The following is a 23,253-nucleotide window of genomic DNA, read 5'->3' as shown; positions in this document are numbered from 1 at the left end:
TAAGCCCATACTTGCAATAACTGATGATTACAGTATCACACAGTATGTTAGAGATTGGAAGGGACCTCAAAAGATCATCTAGTCCAATCCCCCTGCTGGAGCAGGAACACCTAGATAAGGTTACACAGGAACGTGTCCAGGCGGGTTTTGAATGTCTCCAAAGAAGGAGACTCCACAACCTCCCTGGGCAGCCTGTTCCAGTGTTCCGTCACCCTCACTGAGAAGAAGTTTCTTCTCAGGTTTAAGTGGAACCTGTTGTGCTCCAATTTGTACCCATTACCCCTTGTCCTTCCATTGTTTGCCACTGAGAAGAGCCTGGCTCCATCCTCGTGACACTCCCCCTTTATATATTTATATACACTAATAAGGTCACCCCTCAATCTCCTCTTCTCCAAACTATAGAGACCCAGCTCCCTCAGTCTTTCCTCATAAGGGAGATGCTCCACTCCCTTAATCATCTTAGTTGCCCTGCGCTGGACTCTCTCCAGCAGGTCCCTGTCCTTTTTAAACTGAGGGGCCCAGAACTGGACACAATATTCCAGATGAGGTCTCACCAGGGCAGAGTAGAGGGGAAGGAGGACCTCTCTCGACCTACTAACCACCCCCCTTCTAATACACCCCAGGATGCCATTGGCCTTCTTGGCCACAAGGGCACAGTGTCGGCTCATGGTCACCCTGTCGTCCACCAGGACCCCCAGGTCCCTCTCCCCTACACTGCTCTCTAACAGGTCGTTCCCCAGCCTCTACTGGAACCTGGGGTTGTTCCTGCCCAGATGCAGGACTCTACACTTTCCCTTGTTATATTTCATCAAGTTATTCCCTGCCCAGATCTCCAGCCTGTCCAGGTCTCTCTGGATGGCATCAGAGCCTTCTGGCGTGTCGGCCACCCCTCCCAGCTTAGTGTCATCAGCAAACTTGCTGATAGTACATTCAATTCCCTCATCTAAATCGTTGATGAATATATTAAATAATACTCGTCCCAGTACCGACCCTTGAGGCACTCCACTAGATACAGGCCTCCAACTAGACTCTGCCCCATAGACTACAACTCTCTGGCTTCTCTCCTTCAGTCAGTTCACAGTCCACCTCACTACCCGATCATCCAGACCACACTTCCTCAATTTAGCCGCAAGGATGCTGTGGGAGACCGTGTCAAACGCTTTGCTGAAGTCAAGGTAGACTACATCCACCGCTCTGCCATCATCCATCCACCGTGTTATTTCCTCATAAAAGGCTACGAGATTGGTCAAGCACGACTTCCCCTTGGTGAAGCCATGTTGACTGCCCCTCATAACCCTCTTATCCTTGATATGCCTTAAGATGGCACCAAGGATAAGGTGTTCCATCACTTTCCCAAGAATGGAGGTGAGGCTAACCGGTCTATAGTTACCCGGGTTCTTTTGAACTTAATGTAATTTTATGAGGTTAAAACTTTGTTGTTGTTTTTTTTTTGATGTATTTTGTTTTATTTGTTTAGGTGTTTGTTTTCCCTTATCCTTTTCTCCTGAAAATGAACTTGGAAGGAAAATGTGAGATGAAAATGTTATCCATTGGAAAAATGTATTGGTCTAAACAAAACATCCTCTCCACTCTTTTTTGTGTACTTACTTTGTTTTAAGTTGATATAAAATGTTTTCTGGTACAAGTTTTTCATCAACACCAGGAAAATTAAAGAGCACAATTCACATGTTCTTAGTGATATATATGCTACTTAAATGCTCAGAAAATTACTGGATCTAATGAAACACTAGGTAACGGAATATAATTCCTTAATTTCTCATGAAACCAAAAGTAGAAAAGATGAGAGGTTGCTAGAAAGAAAGACGACCTTTGTTTTTAAGAACAAGTAATTCTGTTTGTTTTGGAAGAATACAAATGCATCATTTTTCACTTATGGGTATTTATCTTGCCCTTTAAAGGCCAGCTACTGAGTTGAGCTAAAGTTCATGCCTGAAATGAAATCTAAGTATCCAACATGAACCACACTTTTCCCTTACCATTAATTTTGAACCAGAGAAGATTGGGAAGCAAAAACAGCAGAAAATCATCTGTAACTATTCCTAGTACAAAAAAAAAAAAAAAAAAAGAATAAAAAAAAAGGAGTCCACAATATGTACACACACACATATTTGATAGACAGTAGATGTAGATTCCAGACTTCTTACCACTTTCTGAGCCCCACAAGGATAATTAGAAATGTAGGTACTGGCATGGTCTACAGATAAATAATAAAAAGCTAGCTGGTAAGTTCCATCAGCTGTCTAAAATTATAGTGGACAACTTAGAACACCATATTTTTCTCTTCCTTCTCTTGCTAACCACCTCAAGACAAATCAGCCACAACAAGCTAGACTTTCAAGCAAAAGATGTTTAAGAAAAACATTGATCCCAGTTTCAAAACAAAAAAGGATAAACTACTTTCTGCATACTCTACCTAATATAGGTATTAATAGCTAAAATATTATTAGGGAAACTCTGGAATATTTTTCAGGAAGAGAGATAGTTTTCTTCCTGGACTCCAGTCATGTCTTGGCTTTCTGCCTTCATGTATAAGAGGTACAGCTATTCCCAATGTAATGCCTGAGTAAGAATAAGTGTCTTAAAAATGTGCTTTGAAGCAGGATTTCTGATGAATATTAGTTTAGGGAAAATAGTCTTGGAAATTCTTGACATTTAATCTTAAAAATGCACTTAATTCTTCTATTTCATTAAATATTTTGAAATACCAGTAGCAGTAATAAAATGAAAGCTACAACTAGGAATAAATAACATATTGACATATTTTAAGCTACAATATATGTAAGTTAAAATTAATTGTAACCACTGTTGAATGCTCAAAGAAAAAAATTTCTTTAGAAGATGAAATTGCTTTCTGCAGCTCAGTTATGAGATGCAATGCTAATATGAACTACCAAAAATAATAAAAACATGTTATAAAAGTTATAATTCTGAAAATATTTTTAAAATAAAATTATAATTTTAAAAGTATATTTTTAGGCAGGAAATCTCATCCACAATAAACAAATGTTATGCAATTTTAAGTTTCCATCTATTTCTACAAACGGTTTAATTGGTTGGACACATGGGAAAAAATCATAGCCCAGAAATTAGTTACACATCATTTATGGCTATTCTAAATTCAGTGCTTATTTAATTTATCTGTACCAAATGCCAACGATCATTTTAATGCAATGTTGAGATACCATTTTTGCTGTGACATAGCATTTATTAAGCACTAGCAAAAGGAGCCTTTTCTCCTATAAAAATGGGATTGCCCACACTGTAGCAATCAAGACACCTGCATCCACTTCACTCCACCTAATGTGACTGTAGTAGCATCACAAAGCATGGGAGCTGCACAAAACCCAATTCTCATCTAGAAGCAATATGCCTTTGCTAGCAAGGCATAGTCTATAAGCTAATAAGCTCTGTCACTTTTCAGAACTGAATAGCTCAGGCGCAATGCTGCATGACCATGCTATTCTGCTTCTAGATCCAAGCAAATTCACCCATACATCTCTGCAGTGTGGCCCTTGGATTTCCTGGTAGACATTTCTGCTACTGCAGGCATCTCCAGAACTATGACCCACCGGCACTGTAAACATGCCTACCTCTTTTTTTTTTTTTTTTTTTTTTTTTTGGTTTTACTGTTAAACACGTGTCTATTTATTTGAAGGTGACTGATTTTATCTCTTTCAAGAAAGAGGCATGTTTTATAATAAGAAACACTGGCATTCAAGGCTTTCATTCATTCATGCTGCCACTGGAAACTAATATTCAGCTATTACAATTAAGCTCAAAGGATTATTTTTGCCATCTTCTTATTACTTGTTTTCTAAAACAACGTGTGTGTGAGGTGGCATACTTATGATGAAGGTGAGACATTCAACATAAAGTAATCCTTAAAATTAAGATATTGATTTCTCTACCACTTTTGCCAAAGTTATGTTTTCTGAAAGTTGGAGAGGTTCAAGTTAACTATTTGATAAGCTTCTCATTGCTAAATATTTTTTAAATAATGCAAAGTATGGGAAAAAAATGGGAGTATTCAACACTTCTTTTACAGAAGATACTGTACAGAAAATCTACTTAAGATCTAGGCTGGATTCAAACCACATACCTCGATATTAAACAGAGCAGAACCTTCCCCCCCAAAAAAAGAACAACCCAATCTGATACACTGACTTTATCACAATGTGTACAATTATAAATTAGATATGCATTGCTCTCAGACATACTTTAATCAGTCTTTTAATGAATGACTAAAATAATACAATATTTTTTTAACTTCAAGGAAGTCTTTCTGACAAACTAACATCAGTAATTATAGAAGGTCAGAGCACAGGAAGTATTCTATTTGACAGCAAAACATGAATAATTTAGAGTGTAACACTACTGTACATCAGGATCTTTATGTACTGGTCCAAATTCTGTGTAGATGCTAACCATGTTAAGCCTGTATGGTTTTCTTATTGCTAATGCTAATATTGCAATTATTTAGGAATTGTAGGTTATGTTTATATTCACAAATGAATTATCACCTTTCTTCTAATCACAACTGTGAAGTGCGCCTTTGTTTCCTGTGGGCATTCATTTCCCTGCAAGTAGAAAGCCTTTAGCTGAAATGTAAAATCATAATGAGTCAGAGATAAGACTTGACAGTGATACCATCTTGCTAATTTTAAGCCTAAACCAAAATAACTTGTTATATATAATGAATGCCTAACCACCTCACTACAAAAAACGATGCACAACCTAGATTTTAAAATTACTAGCAGAAAACAAGTAAAAAGAAAAAAATTCCATGTGCATCAAAAGCAAAATGTTAGTGTTACTGCCATTAGAGGAAGCGATACAGGTTTTCAGGGATAAGGATGTGTATGTGTTCTTAAATAGTATAAGTAATGAGAAGGTATCAGAAAAGAAAGGAAACACATGGCAAATTAAAGAAAAAGCTGTTTGTAAATGTATCTTAAACCTGGTCCACACTTATCCCTGTGGTTCACAATTTAGTTTCAGCCAGCTTTCTCAACAGTAATGCCAAACAGGAGTTGGTTCTGAGTGGCACCACAACAACCATCCAGACATCATGAAATTGCTTCTGCTTTGATTGTTTTCGTTGTAATGAAATATGTAAGGCAATCGACTGTCCTTCGTTTTCCCCCAGGGGGAGTCCAACAAATCCAGTTACTGAAGTTTCACACCACCAACATGAATGTCCGTTCTGTCAGTCAATCACTCAAAGATTTACAAAAATCTGTCCTGAAACTGTGTTGGTTACTTCCTGTCACTATTTAGGTGTCTTCTCCAGGCCTCTGCACTTAAAAAGAAAAGCACAAATACTAAACCAAACACATACTAATTTCTGTCCTTCATTCTAAATTGATCTATTAGCCTCTGCTTCATTTTATATCAAGATTATAACTTATACATTAGTTTTTCTTACGTGTCATTGATCCCTTAGATACATTTATAATAAGTACCTTTATTTGTTGTGTTTATAATGAATTTCCTTAGCCTCTCATGCCTCATTTAAGTTTAACAAACCAGTACCTTTTAATCTATACTGAAGAGAGACAAGGTCTCCATTTTCCTAATTGTGTTAGACACTTTCAAACCTGCATCTCTTAACTCTTTTTGGTCCACATACCTGTGCCATAATGGACATAAAATATTATCGTAAAATTGCAGCTTCAGGGAAATGCTGTTTTGTCTGAGTCATGTCTTTTCTCTAGGATAATTAATCCTAATCCAAATAAAGCGGGGCATGTTTGAGCTACTTTACAATAAGATACTCCAAAAATTGGTTTGGGATGGAGTATAGAGGTAGAGATTCATGAAGTGGGGCATTGCCAAATGATGGATTCTTACAGTGATTTTTTTTTCAGTAGAAATTGACTGATGCTCCACAGGAGCACTTCATACCATTTTTCTCAGATTCAGAGTTGTGTAGCATTCCAGAGAGATAGAATCTCTGAAAGGCATTCTTAGTGTTTAAAATATTTCTTTGCTGTTTCTGAAAATATTTCACCTTATCCATAGGGACAACACATTAGCCTTTTCATGTTTACAGTACTTCAGCCTACACTCTATTTATGATCAAACATAAATTCCTACCCTCTTCTTCAATTAATTAGATGCCACGCCTTTTTGTCCAGAGAAAATGCAAAGACCTTCTTCTATTCTTGTTACTAGGTTTCATATTATAGGGCTGACAACCCTGCTCTCCTACATGAAGCAGACACTCTTTTATGGTTATAAAGAAATATTTAGTGAGGAACTGCTGGAATCATAGATAGCTTGCTTCAGTGAGCATTTTGTTTCACACAAAACAGGGACAAAGTGATTACAGGAAGAAAAAAAAAATAGCTCTTTTCCTGGACAGGCAGTAAAATCAGCATTATAATATATATTATTACGCAGTCTAATAATAATCAGTTTGATTGCTGAGAAGTCACATGAACTAATGTCTGTGATTGCATCATGATAAAAAAAACAGCCCAATAGCAGCATCCAACCAAGGAAAACAATAAGCTAAAACTGTAAACATGTTATTAAGATACACAGTGCCCACAGCAAGAAAACAGGACTCACAACATTAATTGCTGGTATCTAGACTATAATTTGTATTTTAGTGCCCACATGTTTAATCTATACAAAAAAAGAAAATAGTGTATTAATGGCAGGTTTAGTAAAACTGGCATATAATCAGTCCCAAACATGTTTAGACTCACAGATTCTACTAAATTCCTGTCACTTAAACACAAAGTTAGTATGTCAGACCGTCGTGGTTTAACCCCAGCCGGACAGCTTGTTCACTCACTCCCCTCCCCCCCCTTCTTGCCCTCTCCCTACTCCTGGAGGGATGGAGAGGAGAATCAGAAAGAATTCAACTCCCACGGGTTGAGATAAGGACAGTTTAGTAACTAAGGTATAACACAAATCGCTACTGCTACCACCAATAGTAATAACGATAAAGGAAATAACAAAGGAAGAAAATACCTCAGCACCAGGCGACCGATTACTCGCCCCCACAACCCGACCAAGCACCGACAGATACCTCCTCCAACCCCGCAGTCTCCTAGCCCTTCCGGGTAACTCTCCGTTACCTCTTGGGCATAACGTGCTGTGGTATGGAATACTTCTTTGGTCAGTTTGGGTCAGGTGTCCTGTCTCTGCTTCCTCCCGGCTTCCCCTCCTTCTTGGCAGAGCATGAGGCTCACAAAGTCCTTGGCCAAACCAAAACGTCATTTTTATCAGCTCTGTTCCCAGGCCAAAAGTCAAAACATAGCACTGCACCAGCTACCAAGGAGAAAAATGACTGCTTAAACCCTGTGGATTAAGCCCAGCCATGCAGCTGCTCTCACTTCTCCCTCTTTCTCTCCCCTGCTCCTGGAGGGATGGGGAGGAGAACTGAAAGAATATCAGTCCCATGGGTTGAGATAATAACAGTCCAGTAACTAAGGTATAACAGAAATCACTACTGCTACCACCAATAATAATAATGATATGGGAAATAACAAGGGAAAACGATACAACTGCTCACCACCTAACGACCGATACCCAGCCCAACCCAGCAGTGATCTAGCCCTTCTGGGTAACTGCCTCACAGTTTATATAGTGGGCATGATGTGCTGTGTTATGGAATACCTCTTCAGTTAATTTGGGTCACGTGTCCTGTCTCTGCTTCCTCCTGGCTTCCCATCCTCCCTGGCAGAGCATGAAACTCAGAAGGTCCTTGGTCAGAGTAAACATTACTTAGCAACAACTAAAAACATTGGTGTTATCAGTGCTGTTCCCAGGCTGAAACTCAAAACCACAGCACTGCACCAGCTACTAAGGAGAAAAAATGACTGCTACTGCTGAACCCAGGACACAGATTAATTCAGAGACACTGGAACCTGTGGATTCTGACTTGTGATTACACAGTCAGCAACCGTACAGTCTTTTAGGGTACAAGTTCAGCTGGCACCCATTTAAAGGTATCTCCAGATCTACTTTAATGATCTTAGCCAGTTAAAAAATTGTATAACTCAAATCTAGATATTCACTGTAATAAGAGCTACACATTCATACATGAAGAAAAATTAGAGCAATTCTCATCCCACCAGGAATTCCATTCTACATCTATGCAAATGGAAAGAGTTGACATTGAACTTCAATGTGCATAAGGAGCACAATCTCTCCCTTGGCTGTATGATGATATATTCAGAAATCAGTAATGAGACGTAAAATGGCTAAAGAAGCAGGTTCTTAGCAATTTTATGCAAACTTAGACATAAAGAGGTTTTAATTATGTAAATAGATATGCACCATAGGCAACATAGCATAATGAGATAATCAATAACATGGGAAAGGGCACAAACTGCCATTTATTTCTTGTGTAATTATTCTTATTTAGTTGACTTAACGGTCTTTTCCAACCAGTTTTTAACATGATAGATCACAAGTCATGCCTTTTTAGTAAATCATAGAATCAGAATTATAGAATAGTTAGGGTTGGAAAGGACCTTAAGATCATCAAGTTCCAACCCCCCTGCCATGGGCAGGGACATCTCGCTCTAAACCATATCACCCAAGGCCTTGTCCAACCTGGTCTTGAACACTGCCAGGGATGGAGCATTCACAACTTCCTTAGGCAACCCATTCCAGTGCCTCACCACCCTAACAGGAAAGAATTTCCTCCTTATATCCAATCTAAACTTCCCCTGTTTAAATTTTAACCATTACCCCTTGTCCTACCACTACAGTCCCTAATGAAGAGTCCCTCCCCAGCATCCCTATAGGCCCCCTTCAGATACTGGAAGGCTGCTAGGGGGTCTCCACGCAGTCTTCTCTTCTCCAGGTTGAACAGCCCCAACTTTCTCAGCCGATCTTCATACAGGAGTTGCTCCAGTCCCCTGATCATTCTTGTGGCCCTTCTCTGGACTTGTTCCAACAGATCCATGTCCTTTTTATGTTGAGGACAGCAGAACTGTACACAATACTCCAAGTGAGGTCTCACAAGAGCAGAATAAAGGGGCAGGTTCACCTCCTTCAACCTGCTGGTCATGCTCCTTTTGATGCAGCCCAGGGTACAGTTGGCTTTCTGGGCTGCAAGCGCACGTTGCTGGCTCATGTTCATTTTCTCATCGACCAACACCCCCAAGTCCTTCTCCACAGGGCTGCTCTGAATCTCTTCTCTGCCCAGCCTGTAGCTGTGTCTGGGATTGCTCCGACCCAGGTGTAGGACCTTGCACTTGGCATGGTTAAACTTCATCAGGTTGGCATCAGCCCACTCCAGAAGCGTGTCAAGGTCCCTCTGGATGGCATTCCTTCCGTCCAGCATATCAACCAAACCACACAGCTTGGTGTCATCGGCAAACTTGCTGAGGGTGCACTCAATCCCACTGTCCATGTCAGCGATGAAGATGTTAAACAAGACTAGTCTCAACACCGATACCTGAGGGACACCACTCGTTACTGGTCTCCAGCTGGACATTGAGCCATTGACCACAACTCTTTGTGTGCAGCCATCCAGCCAGTTCCTTATCCACAAAGTGGTCCGTCCATCAAATTGATGTCTCGTCAATTTAGAGAAAAGAATGTCATGTGGGACAGTGTCGAATGCTTTACACAAATCCAGGTAGATGACATCAAGTGCTCTATCCCTGTCCATCAGTTCTGTAGCTGCATCATAAAAGGCCACCAAATTTCTCAGGCAGGATTTCCCCTTAGTGAAAGCATGCTGGTTGTCACCAAGCACCTTGTTGATTTTTGTGTGCCTTAGTACGCCTTCCAGGAGAATCTGCTCCAAGATTTTGCCAGGCACAGAGGTGAGACTGACTGGTCTGTAATTCCCCGGGTCATCCATTTTCCCCTTCTTGAAAATGGGGGTTATATTTCCCTTTTTCCAGTCATCGGGAACTTCACCTGACTGCCGTGATTTTTCAAATATGATGGCCAGCGGGTTAGCAGCTTCATTTGCCTGCTCCTTCAGGACCTGCGGATGGATTTCATCAGGACCCATGGACTTGTGCACATTCAGATTTTTAAGATGGTCTCGAACCAATTCCTCTCCTACAGTGGCCCCAAGGTCTTCATTCTCACAGTCCCTGCATCTGCCTTCCAAGACTTGGGTGGTGCGGTCAGAGCCTTTGCTAGAGAAGACCGAGGCAAAGAAGTCATTCAGAACCTCAGCCTTCTCCAAATCCTGTGTAGCTAGTTCACCCGAGAGCTTCCTGAGGGGGTCTATGTTCTCCCTAATCTGTTTTTTATTTGCTATGTACCTGTAGAATCCCTTCCTGTTATCCTTAATATCCCTAGCCAAGTTTAATTCTAACTGGGCCTTAGCTTTCCTAACCTGGTCCCTAGCTTCCCGGACAACATCCCTGTACTCTTCCCAGGCCACCTGTCCTTGCTTCCACTTTCTATAAAACTCTTTTTTCATTTGAATTTTCTCAGGAGCTCCTTATCCATCCAAGGAGGTCTCCTGGCCCTCCTGCTGCACTTCCTTCTAGTTGGGATGCAACACTCCTGAGCTTGTAGCAGGTGATCCTTGAAGACCAACCATGAGTCTTGATCCCCCCTGCCCTCTAGGGCTATATCACATGGAACCTTACTAAGCCGGTTCCTGAAGAGGCCAAAGTCTGCTCTCTTGACATCTAGGGCAGTGAGCTTGCTGCATGCTCTTCTCACTGTCCTAAGGACCTCAAATTCAACCATCTTGTGGTTGCTGCATCCAAGGCTGCCCTGGAGTGCCACATTTCCGTCAAGCCCTTCCCTATTGGTGAGCACAAGGTCAAGCATGGCACCTCTCCTTGTCGGTTCCTCTATTTCTTGCAGAAGGAAGTTGTCTTCCACACAATCGAGGAACCTCCTGGATTGATTGTGCTGGGCCGTACTGTCATTTCAACAGATGTCAGGTTGGTTGAAGTCACGCATGAGAATGAGGGCCTTTGAGCGTGAGGCTTTTCCTATCTGCCTATAGAGTGCTTCATCCGCAGATTCCTCTTGATCAGGCGGTCCATAACAGATCCCCACAGTAATGTCTCCCATCGCTGTTCCCACTTTAACCCTGACCCACAAGCTCTCTGTTAACTGCTCACCAGTCCCCAGACAGAGTTTGATACTCTTCAGCCTATCCCTAACATAAAGGGCAACTCCCCCTCCATGCCTGCCAGGCCTGTCTTTTCTAAAGAGTCTGTAACCTTCCATTCCAACACTGCAGTCATAGGAGCCATCCCACCATGTTTCTGAGATGCTTATTATATCATACCCCCATAGACGTGCACACATCTCTAATTCCTCTTGTTTGTTCCCCATACTATGGGCATTTGTACAGAGGCATCTGGGCCGAGCTCCAGATGAAGCCGGCTCATTGGCTGGAGCAGCTGGAATATCTCTACATTGCTCTGAGCATTTATTATAGGTGCTGGCAACTGACTGGGTGTGTTGGAATGGATTGATGCTCCCCTCCCCCAACATATCTAGTTTCAAGCCTCCTTTACTAGTCTGACAAGCTGCCTACCAAAAATGCTCTTATCGGACCAGCTCCACCAGCTCCTGCTAGACCTGGCCTACAAACTTGGGTGCCATGTTCAAGACACCCAAACCCCTGACTGTGACACCACCCTTTGAACCATTTATTAACCTGGCTAATCCTCCTAGCTTTTTTTAGGTTCTCCCCTGTATCCTGGAGAACAGACGAAAAGACTATCTGAGCTCCAGAGCCCTTAACCACCTCTCCCAGGGCTCTGTAGTCCTTCTTTATGCTCCCCAGGCTACTACTATCTATATCCCTATCACCCACATGTATCACCAGAAGTGGGTAATAGTCCGTGGGGCTTACTAGAGCAGGCAGCCTCTCTGCCACATCCCTGATCTGTGCCCTTGGTAGGCAACACACCTCCCTTGAGACGGGATCAGGCCGACAGACGAGTGCTTCTGTCCCTTTCAAAGTAGAGTCCCCTACTACTATGACCCGCTGCTTTTTCCTGGCAGCACCAGTAGAGATCTTCTTTACTAGTGCCTCAGCTGTCTGTTTCTGGTGCAAGTGTGTTTCCTCATGACCCCCCTGTAGGACAGCAGGCGGTTCTGGGTGGGGACAACAGATTTAGGAGGAAGTCCCTTGTTTTTAATTGTCCTTTTCCTCCTTTTCTTTTTTTTTTTTTTTTTTTTGTCACCGATTCCCAGCTTCATGGGTTAACGACCTCCTTCTTTCCTCCATGAGCTACAAGGGAAGCTTGAGGACTCTGCACAGTTTGGGCAGGGAGCAAGCATTCCTGCTTCCTCTCAGCTACCCTGACATCTTGTAGCCTATTAACAGCATCCTGCAGCTCAGGCCCTGCTGCAGGAGAGCCTCCACCAGGGAGCACCGAGTGCAGCCCAGCCCATTGTGTACCTTTCCCTCACCAGACCAGTGCAGGCACTCTCTACACCCTGAAGTCTGCACTGCAGCCTCCCCTCGCAGCAGCTCTGTCTGGGTGCCTATGGTGGCCATTGCCAGGGCAGTCAGTGCAGAGCTCCCAGACCAGGCCCTGGTCATACGGCGAGTTTCTTCTCAATTTCCAATCGATAAAACAATCTTGTTCTGTGAATTTCAAGGGAAGAGACAGCTAACATGCCTTCTGTATGATGGTGGAACAGTTTATACGGGTTTTTTCAATACGGGATTTCCATTAACCATTTAGATGAAGAGAGAGGGAATAAAATACTGTATGCTTTAAGGTCTATGAAATTTTACTCTATTATTTTAGAATAATAATAATGATAATTATCATTATTATAATAGTCATTGAAGAAGTATTTTCATCAGTTCTTTCTAGGATAGTCAAATTAGCTCAAGTTATGGAAAACATCATATAAGAATATCTCCATAAGATTAAGGTTTATAACTACAATTTATTTTACACAAAATTTTTTGCACTGCTTTATTTGTAAAGGTAATCGACCTAGAAACTTTCTCATAGTTAGAAAAAAGAGTAAAGCATTCAAGAAATTTAACCACACTCCTACAAATCTTTTTATCTGTCTGGAAAGATATTCTTTATTGGCTTTTCCAACTGTTGCTTTTGTTTGGTTGGTTTTTGTTTGTTTTTTTTTTTTTCATTTTTAAGATTCCAAAATTAAGTTATTTGCTTTACAATTATAATTAGAACTAAAAATTGTCTAAGCCATTAATTATTATCCCCAAATTTTTAGGTCATTTTCAAATTTGCCATCCTTATAAAGCAAAAGAATCCTCTGCTGAACTCCTGTAAATCAAGAAGCACATTATATAAAAGTGCAGCAACTACATGAAGATTTTTTCTGGTAACTGCCAGGTAACCCAGTAGTGTAATCTACAGTCTTCTCTAATAGGTATTAGCAACTACATCTATGAACCTGGTTAATCAAGTTCTTGGTGTGAAAATACTAAGTAGCTAACATAAAATGACAAGACTGATTCTATTTTCTGAAATATCTTATGACAAGCTTACATCCCAGTGAGTTATGACAACCCATAACCTTTTACAAGGCAGAAAAGGGCATATGACTCATCGAAGTTGAAGAAGTCATGCCCATTTTCTTTATTGCTGTCCAGAGGTGTAATATGCTTTTAGCTGCAATTCTCCTAAATAGTGATCCTGAGTTTATGTTTTCCAATAATAGTTTAGTTTAATGGCCTTCCATTAAATTATAAAATAAAAAAAGGATTTAATCTGCAGGAAATAAGATCAACTTGACTGTTGATTTTTTTATTAATATTTATTGTTTGTTAAAGACATACTATAGTTTTGAATAAAACAGTTTTCTACTAATTACTGTTGGTATAGTATAGCTATAAATACTGATTTATTTTAATAGTGAGTTTGGATGTTTTCAATACCAGGTCTTCAGTAGTTTATGTATATGGCACCATATTACTAATGTGTCAGAGTTTTGTGTGAATTTCTTATCACTCATTTTATACTTAAATATTTTTCCTGTTTCGATTGCAGACTTAGTCCCAGTTAGTGGTGATAGAGGGAAGTTTGCATTAGATGTCCATAGGGCTCAGAAAGCTGGCTATTTGTACAGAACCTTAACTGAAGGAATAATCAGAGTTTAGTCTTGATCAGTAAGCTACTGAATATCTTTAATTCTGTAATACCTTCTCAAGATGGATAAATAAGAAGGCTGGAAGAATCATATTTTTATGATGACATTTACTTTGAAACCCTGATAGTGTGTGTTTTTATTAATAATGAAGCTTCTAATTTACTCATTACGGTGCTTGTCTTCCCCTCACTCCTTTATCCTTATTTTTCTGTGGTCCTCGTTAAAAGCTATTAATTTGCTCTGCAACAGTTAGAATTTTTTTAATTAGAATAATTTGCCTAGTAAAAAAGTCCATGTTAAAAATCACTGTCCTTGTTTGCTATTTCATGTATAGGCCAGGCTTCCTATAATGTTCCTCTGATTTATATTTTTTTTAATGAAACTTGAGCACTGAAGTCTGAATCTATATTTTAACCAGTCAGGAAACAATTCTTCTCATCCTATTCTTTGCATAATACTTTGTGCTAAGCCACATACATACACACACACACACAAAAAGATGTGCTGTAAAACTGTAATTTTTCATAATATCTAGTTCTTTCACAAAGATCCAGTGTTCAAGTGACCTCATTGCTGCAACAGAATTATTGATGATTTCAAGTGTAGTGGGTAAGTAGAAATCGTTACTTTACTTAGGGAATCAAAGCTCCCTGAGATATTAACAATATTTTGTGAAGAAATTTGAGACATACTTTAGAACAATGGATCATTTTTGTCATTGAGAATCCCAAAACAAACGACATCATAGGTGTTATTTGCAGTTTTTCAAATACATAATTAGATCATGAGATTTCAATGAATAAATGTATCTGGTTATAGATTAGATTTATTGTAGATACTCTTAATAGGTCATCTATATTGGAAATATCAGTACCCTTGTAGAACATATTTTGTTAGAGGCTGTTACATAATTAAAAGCTGCTGCACTTTAGACCTCTCAATGTCCTTTGAGCTCCATAATCTGCTTCTTCCTATAGAATACATATTTTAGTATAGTAAGTTAATCAGAAATTCTCAAGATCAGCCACAGAGAAGAAATAACTACTGCTGGAATTAACAGAGGGCCTCATGGAATAAACAGCACATTGGCCCACAGGCTTTGTGACTCCAATTTTGAGTTTACTGCACTGGCGTAAGCGTTGTTCAAAATTTGTTCAATAATGTTCTTTAATTTGGCTTAAAAATTAAAATGTTATTTGTAAATATGTTTCCTTTAATATTAAGCCATGGACCATCTTTCACTGTGATTCTTGCTCTTGTAAAATCATGTTGTCCTACATTGCCCTGCAGAATATTTAATAATCAGGCTTCTGTTAAACGCCCTGCAGACTATTTAATAATCAGGCTTCTGTTAAAGGCTATGTTTCTAAGCAACCACATCCCACTTTAAATATGCTAGTCAATTAGCTCTAGACGCCATCTTCCAATGTTTGTCTCCATTGTTTTTTTTCTAACTTGAAACACAAAGAGACACAGAGAGAGAGGAAATTTTAGTATAATGCTTTATACTAATCAAGGTTGATGCTATTAAGTAGCACCTCTTGCAGAAAACCACACTGCTTGGTCAGCCCCTGTCCAAGAGTACAGTGATGTGTGTGCTTATCAATCCCCTATCGACAGATAAGCCAGAAAGAGCAGAAATTTATTTAGTTAGTGACAATATGGAAAATAAAAAGCAAGAGAGGTATCAGCTGCTGTGAGAAGAAAAGTTTCTCCTACATTGGTGTTTTCATACTGTGCTTTTTATTACCCACTTCTTTCCACAGACAATCAAATAGAAGAGTCTCCCCATAAAATAAACCCAGTTGTTACATACCTTTTAAAGAAACTCTAAAGAATTATCTTTTCATTAAAAAGTTAAATAACAGTTGAATTTGATCAGAGAGGGATGTCTTAGGTAGCTTATTCCTGTTGATCTATCATTTTCATTTATTTCTCTTTCATATTCAAAAGCTCCATTTTATTTCTAGAGTCACAACAACCTGTCTTACTTGGTGTGGTTGATTTTACTTCTTATCTGTAGCAGTTTCCCCACTGTATTATTGTGTGCAGGCATCTCAGTGAGGAATGTCTGCCAAAAAAATACTAACATTTTCTTAAGTTTCTCATAGCTTAGAATAACTCCCTCTGTTGAGGTCTGTACAAAACATAGGGTTTTTTTTTTTTTTTTTTTGTTGGTTTGTTGTTTTATTTTTTTCTGTGACTATTCCACATGATTTAACTAAGCAAGGGTGAATCTTGCTGGAATTTGATACTTAAGAGCAAGACTTTTCTGGGCTTTTTCTGGAATTGCCACTGCCATTAAACATAAGGTCAAGACTTAAAGTATAAAATTGCACCAAACCAGGGAGGTTGGAAAGAGACTTAAGGATGCATCTGGTAACTTACTTAACTCACTAGCCATAATTCTATGTGTTACTCTCCAGTTGTTAATATATTCTATAAGCTGTATCATAAAATCAAGAATGGCCCAAGATATTTGTAACACAATAGACCCTCTGGGGTAGTAAGTGGATAGTAATGGAAATTTTGACAAATGTAAACCAGTATCAATATGCAGCGATACTACCCCTGGCCATTTACCTACACAATAGCACCTTAGGGACTTTCTGAAACCAGAGGGAATATCAGAGTTTCACAACTTCCTCATAAGCTCTATTGGTTTTGAACCTTGTATTTGCTACTTTCAGTTTCTGGACTATAGTTTTAGTACTGGAAGAGAAAATGAATTCTTGTTCCCTTCTTTTCTGTGCAGCAGACATGATTTTATAAACCTCTGTCTAGTCTTTCCTCAGATTATCTCTGTTCCATATTGAAGAATGCTAGGTATATAGTCGCTACAAATACAAAAAATGTCTTAAAATTTTGATCATTCTTTTTGTCCTGCTCCTCATCTTGCCCAATGTTACTGTATTTACTTTTGAGATGAGCTATCTAATGCTGAAAAGAAATTAACCACCTTCAAATTGGTGAGTGTTTGCGAAGCTAGGACTGTTTTTCTCAGGGATCATCACTACATATTTGCTGCATGCTGAATTTTATCTGACAATTTATTGTCCTTTCACTTGACCATCTTAGGATTCTCTGTCATTCTCCACAATGACGTCAGCAGGTTTGCTTCTCTTAATAACTCCAGAAAAATATGTGATAGTGTTTTTCACCACTTTTGTCAACTTCGCTATCAATGTGTTAATTATAATGTGTTAATGTATGAAATTTGAAGACTCTCCTTGAATACAGTAATATTTTAGCTGTTTCATAATACGATCAACAACCCCAAATTTCCTATACATGATCATATATATATAAAATATAGAATGTTTTATAATTTGCCAAAATGTCTGTACACATACAAGATATTCAGAAATTTGCTCTGGTGATTAACAGGTAAAGTGTTAAGTATAAAAAGTTTTCTCATTAGGGAGTGATCTACTACATAACCAGGTCAATGAATATTCTGCTTTGCTCATCAAAAAGAGATAGGTCAGGTCATAATATGATGGTGCCTAACCATCATATTACCTTTTACAAAGTAGGTAGAAAGAGTATTAAAGGTTTGACATATTGTTTCCTACAACAATAGCTTGTAGTGTACTTTCTTACTCTTGTAAGTGCTCATTGTACTGCTCTCCAGTCTTACTTTACCTTTACAGAGGAGTATTATTTACTGCACAAAGACTAGTGTGAGATATCAGTACTCTTTGTTGATACTGCTGGTCCACATTCAATGCATTCCCTAAATTTCCATTTAATTTATAGCACACCCTAGGAATCACACTGCAGGAGCTGTTGTTCCAACAACACTGCAAAATCTGAACTATGTTCTCATTCCTGCACCTTAAGAGACATATACGAGAGTTTATTACATGATTTACTGATCCAAGCATTATGCTTTGTTTCCTGACTAGAGGAACCTCTCGAATTTCAAAAGGGATACACTTTGCAAGAGGTACTAAATATTGCTAAGTATAAGGAAGCTTGTGGTTTATAACACAAAACTCGAACAAAAAAGAAGTCATAGGCATTTTGGAAAAAAAAATAACTAACATTGCATAAATCTGTAACAACACTTAGAAAGTGAGTGCATGCGAAATCTTACTTTAAATCTTTGTAGATTTTGCTGTTGTCCACTGAATTTCTCACCTAAGGAAAAAGAAAGGGGCAAAATAAAATTTTGTGAAATGCATCATATATTATTCTGTTAGAGAATTCAAGTTAAAATTGTCACAACAAGATTAATTTTTACTTTCTAATTCTGAATTCAAGTGAAGGCAACATCCTGTGGATGCAGTATTCAATCTCTAACAGCAAAGAGATATGTACAATTTAAAATGACACATAATTTCTCTCTTTTCAATCTATGTAACAGTAAATCCATATAACAAAAAAAAAGTCCTTCAAATTATGACATAAAAACATAAACTTGATCTTTTTATTGTATCAAAATGGATATTCATTGTTGTAGTCTGTAGGAAGAGATATATGTTTTTATAGACTTGATGCTTAGAACATATGTACTATGCTTGTTCTTTGCATGCAGTCAGTAAATATTTTAAATTTGAAATTGAGAAAATGCAAACATAAGAATAGATGTAGAATAAGGAATCCGAACCAATACTCAGCTAATGTCTTGAAAAATCTTACAAAGATGCCCTCTATCAAGTCTGGAGGCAGCTCTGGAGGACGGGTTACTCTTAAAAGTGTTGTACTTTTTAATTAATCAGATATACTTTTTCCAAAGGATCTAAACATTTCAAAGGATTTATCAGGTTTGAGACACAGAGGCAGAATGTCTTCAGTTTAAATTTGCATTCTGAACTTCAGTATCCTTTTGTTTATTTAATTGGAAAACAATTAGAGAACTATTAATTTTTGATAAGGAAACGGACCGGGACTTTTGAGTGGTTTTGTAAATAGCACAGACAAGGACTTATGCTGGTTAGAAGTCTTTCCTTGATTATACTTCTCGCAGCAGAATACCCAGTAATCCCACATTTTCTACCAAATTTTTAGCGTTTTCCTAATAATTTTAAAAAATCTGGGTAAAGGGGAAAGCTGTTACTTTAGCATTATGCTGTTGCTGGACACAGTTTTGGAGAAATCAAATACTTTGGTTGTAGAGTTCCTCTGCTTCATACATTTTACAAAGAAACAACTAGATGATTCCAGTTTTCCTTATTAAACAGCAATATATTTAAAATTCTAAAAAATAGTCATGTTATGGAAATGTGGTCAATGAATGTCAAAAGCCTGTGCAGAGAAGTAGAACTGGCATGGTTTTACTATTGCATCTTGCCTCTGATGCTTGCACATTTATGACCAACACCAGGCAAGCAGGTCTTTCTGACTTCCCTGACTATTTTCACTCTTCCATTGTACAGGGGTGGTGCATGGGCTGGGTTAGGTATATTCAGCCTGCTGAGCCTTGGACTGGTACTTTGCCCTTAGCTGAGAAATAACAAATACATGCTATGAGATCCTTAACACAGTGAGAAGAGTGTGCAGCAAGCTGAAGAGTATCAAACTCTGTCTGGGGACTGGTGAGCAGTTAACAGAGAGCTTGTGGGTCAGGGTTAAAGTGGGAACAGCGATGGGAGACATTACTGTGGGGATCTGTTATGGACCGCCTGATCAAGAGGAATCTGCGGATGAAGCACTCTATAGGCAGATAGGAAAAGCCTCACGCTCAAAGGCCCTCATTCTCATGCGTGACTTCAACCAACCTGACATCTGTTGAAATGACAGTACGGCCCAGCACAATCAATCCAGGAGGTTCCTCGATTGTGTGGAAGACAACTTCCTTCTGCAAGTAATAGAGGAACCGACAAGGAGAGGTGCCATGCTTGACCTTGTGCTCACCAACAGGGAAGGGCTCGTTGGAAATGTGGCACTCCAGGGCAGCCTTGGATGCAGCAACCACAAGATGGTTGAATTTGAGATCCTTAGGACAGTGAGAAGAGCATGCAGCAAGCTCACTGCCCTAGACTTCAAAAGAGCAGACTTTGGCCTCTTCAGGAACCTGCTTAGTAAGGTTCCATGGGATATAGCCCTAGAGGGCAGGGGGGCTCAAGACTCTTGGTTGGTCTTCAAGGATCACCTGCTACAAGCTCAGGAGTGTTGCATCCCAACTAGAAGGAAGTGCAGCAGGAGGGCCAGGAGACCTCCTTGGATGGATAAGGAGCTCCTGAGAAAAATTCAAATGAAAAAAGAGTTTTATAGAAAGAGGAAGCAAGGACAGGCGGCCTGGGAAGAGTACAGGGATGTTGTCTGGGAAGCTAGGGACCAGGTTAGGAAAGCTAAGGCCCAGTTAGAATTAAACTTGGCTAGGGATATTAAGGATAACAGGAAGGGATTCTACAGGTACATAGCAAATAAAAAACAGATTAGGGAGAACGTAGGCCCCCTCAGGAAGCTCTCGGGTGAACTAGCTACACAGGATTTGGAGAAGGCTGAGGTTCTGAATGACTTCTTTGCCTCGGTCTTCTCTAGCAAAGGCTCTGACCGCACCACCCAAGTCTTGGAAGGCAGATGCAGGGACTGTGAGAATGAAGACCTTGGGCCCACTGTAGGAGAGGAATTGGTTCGAGACCATCTTAAAAATCTGAATGTGCACAAGTCCATGGGACCTGATGAAATCCATCTGTGGGTCCTGAAGGAGCTGGCGAATGAAGTTGCTAAGCCGCTGGCCATCATATTTGAAAAATCATGGCATGTCAGTTTCTGACAACTGGAAAAAGGGAAATATAACCCCCATTTTCAGGAAGGGGAAAATGGATGACCCAGGGAATTACAGACCAGTCAGTCTCATCTCTGTGCCTGGCAAAATCTTCAAGCAGATTCTCCTGGAAGGCATGCTAAGGCACATGAAAAACAACAAGGTGCTTGGTGACAGCCAGCATGGCTTCACTAAGGGGAAATCCTGCCTGACCAATTTGGTGGCCTTCTATGATGGGGCTACAGAACTGATGGACAGGGGTAAAGCAGTTGATGTCATCTACCTGGACTTGTGTAAAGAGCTCGACACACTCCGACACGACATCCTTGTCTCTAAATTGGAGAGACATCAATTTGATGAATGGACCCCTCGGTGGATAAAGAACTTTCTGGATGGCCGCACACAAAGAGTTGTGGTCAATGGCTCAATAACTGGCTGGAGACCAGTAACGAGTGGTGTCCCTCAGGGATTGGTGTTGGGACCGGTCTTGTTCAACATCTTTGTCGCTGACATGGACAGTGGGATTGAGTACACCCTCAGCAAGTTTGCTGATGACACCAAGCTGTGTGGTTTGGTTGATATGCTGGAGGGAAGGAATGCCATCCAGAGGGACCTTGACACGCTTGTGGAGTGGGCTGATGCCAACCTGATGAAGTTTAACCATGCCAAGTGCAAGGTCCTACACCTGGGTTGGAGCAATCCCAGACACAGCTACAGGCGGGGCAGAGAATAGATTCAGAGCAGCCCTGCGGAGAATGACTTGGGGGTGTTGGTCGATGAGAAAATGAACATGAGCCAGCAACGTGCGCTTGCAGCCCAGAAAGCCAACTGTATCCTGGGCTGCATCAAAAGGAGCATGACCAGCAGGTCGAAGGAGGTGAACCTGCCCCTTTATTCTGCTCTCATGAGACCTCACTTGGAGTATTGTGTACAGTTCTGTTGTCCTCAACATAAAAAGGACATGGATCTGTTGGAACAAGTCCAGAGAAGGGCCACAAGAATGATCAGGGGACTGGAGCAACTCCCGTATGAAGATCGGCTGAGAAAGTTGGGGCTGTTCAACCTGGAGAAGAGAAGACTGCGTGGAGACCCCCTAGCAGCCTTCCAGTATCTGAAGGTGCCTATAGGGATGCTGGGGAGGGATTCTTCATTAGGGACGATAGTGATAGGACAAGGGGTAATGGGTTAAAATATAAAGAGGGGAAGTTTAGATTTGATCTAAGGAGGAAATTCTTTCCTGTTAGGGTGGTGAGGCACTGGAATGGGTTGCCCAGGGAGGTTGTGAATGCTCCATCCCTGGCAGTGTTCAAGGCCAGGTTGGACGAGGCCTTGGGTAATATGGTTTAGAGCAAGGTGTCCCTGCCCATGGCAGGGGGGTTTGAACTTCATGATCTTAAGGTCCTTTCCTACCCTAACTAGTCTATAATTCTACGATTCTATGATTCTATGTGCACCATGCTGCTTTCTCCTTATTCTGCCCACTTTGCTGGCTAAATGAGAAAAATGAAAGGAAAAAAAAGCCTAAAGACAATTTTCATTCAGATTGTGGGACTGGAGCAGCAGACACAAAAATGGAATAAAGGTAATCAAAAGGAGCAAATCCAAGCATCTGTTCCCTGTGCAGCAGATGCCCCAGGGCTCAAAATGAGACACTGCAACCATCAACACATTTTGTTGTTCTGTTCTTTTCTTCATAGTTTCATTTTTGATGGAAGCTTGTCATGGTTTAAGCCCAGCCAGTATCTCAGGACCACACAGACGCTCATTCACTCCCCATGTCATTCCTCCCTCCCCCTGCTCCCAAAGGGATGGGGAGGGGAATCGAAAGAATGTAACTGTCACAGGTTGAGATAAGAACAGCCCAGTAACTAAGGTATAACACAAAACCACTACTGCTGCCACCAATAATAATAATGATAAGGGAAATAACAAGGGAAGAGCTCACCGCCTGCTGACTGATACCTAGCCCGACCCGAGCAATGATCTGGACCTTCCTGGTAATTCCCCACAGTTTATACACTGGTCATGATGTGCTGTGGTATGGAATACTTCTTTGGCTAGCTTGGGTCAGGTGTCCTGTCTCTCCTTCCTCCCGGCTTCCCCTCCTCCCTGGCAGAGCATGAGACTCAGAAAGTCCTTGGTCAGAGTAAACATTATTTAGCAACAACTAAAACCATCTGTGTTATCAGCGCTGTTCCCAGGCTGAAAGTAAAAAAACACAGCATTGCCCCAGCTATTAAGAAGCAGAAAAATGACTGCTACTGCTGAACCCAGGACAAACCTTTTGTGCCAGGTGAAGCTCAATAAACTCGCTTCACTGCTTGTTCATTTTAATCTGGCCCTGGATCTAGCTCGGTTTTATAGATGATGAAGAGAATCCAATTTTATGACTCCACAGTACTTCTACTGCATTTTTAAAGACATCTTAGGGAACAATATTCTAAATTGGTGTTAACTATTATGATGCGTTTTGCCAG

General features: G+C 40.3%; 1 protein-coding gene across 1 annotated transcript in view; it reads right to left on the bottom strand.

Moving 5' to 3' along the window:
- The window catches only part of PTPRD (protein tyrosine phosphatase receptor type D), a 466,133-nt gene extending 447,927 nt beyond the window's left edge, over positions 1-18,206 (bottom strand). Inside the window, exon 1 of the mRNA XM_061365082.1 lies at positions 18,161-18,206. The gene's annotated coding sequence lies outside the window, so the exon portion shown is untranslated. The remainder of the gene's footprint in view (positions 1-18,160) is intronic.
- Between the last annotated feature and the right edge of the window lie 5,047 nt (positions 18,207-23,253).

Source organism: Neopsephotus bourkii, unplaced genomic scaffold, assembly GCF_033783945.1.
Source record: "Neopsephotus bourkii isolate Nb327-2 ecotype Australia unplaced genomic scaffold, CSIRO-AGI_Nbou_v1 NB_1273, whole genome shotgun sequence".
NCBI lineage: Eukaryota > Metazoa > Chordata > Aves > Psittaciformes > Psittacidae > Neopsephotus > Neopsephotus bourkii.
This window is presented reverse-complemented; position numbering and strand designations above follow the sequence as displayed.